Genomic DNA, 798 nt, shown 5'->3' on the forward strand with positions numbered 1-798 from the left:
GACCCAAGTGAGACATGGAGACCAAATTTAAAAGGTCATGGGACAAGCACAGCCAGGGACACCTGATAAATTACATGGCCCACGGGAGGCAGTTCACACTCAAAAGAGCAATTTAAACTATTTATGATCGCTGATGTGCTCTGAATGAGTTATAACTTCCTAAAGAAAAGATCTTAAAATTATCACAAAGAGAGTCCGAAGATGGCTGCTCAGCGCTCACTGGAGGTCACGAAGGAGAATGAGCTATTAGTCCGTATTAAGGAGGCGCGAGCGCCATGGTAATGGCGTGCTCGTATGTAATACAAATGCAGGCGGATTGACCTTGACTGCCATTCAGTTCTGGGCACTTTATCTCAAAAGGAAATAGAAGAGACCATAGGAGGGCCACCAGATGATTAGCACCTCGGCGAGGGTTCCAAGCCACTAAATGAGAAAACGTTTAATTATATAGTCAGCTAATTCGGAAGAAGAAAGGAGAAAATGCACAGAGGTGTGGACATGGAAAGAAAAGGATTTGGAGGTGGCTGAGTGAGGCCCCAAAGGTTCTAAATTAGACTTTTATGAAACATCCATGAGATCACTTTTCAAAGAGAATGTTCAGTGGATCAAAAAAATTTTTGAGGAAATAAAAGGCCAATTTGGCCACGCTGTTCAAAACACCTGAATAAATATGTGCCTCTTTGGAATTGACCTCCTCCCCCCCCCCAAAAAAAAAACGTAACCACTTATAAACTGTGGTTTATTTAGGAAATTGGGTAGAACAGAGTCTTGAATCCAGTTGTTAATGATTTTCAGAAA

Source organism: Pteropus vampyrus, unplaced genomic scaffold (assembly GCF_000151845.1).
Source record: "Pteropus vampyrus isolate Shadow unplaced genomic scaffold, Pvam_2.0 Scaffold42, whole genome shotgun sequence".
In the NCBI taxonomy this organism is placed as follows: Eukaryota; Metazoa; Chordata; class Mammalia; order Chiroptera; family Pteropodidae; genus Pteropus; species Pteropus vampyrus.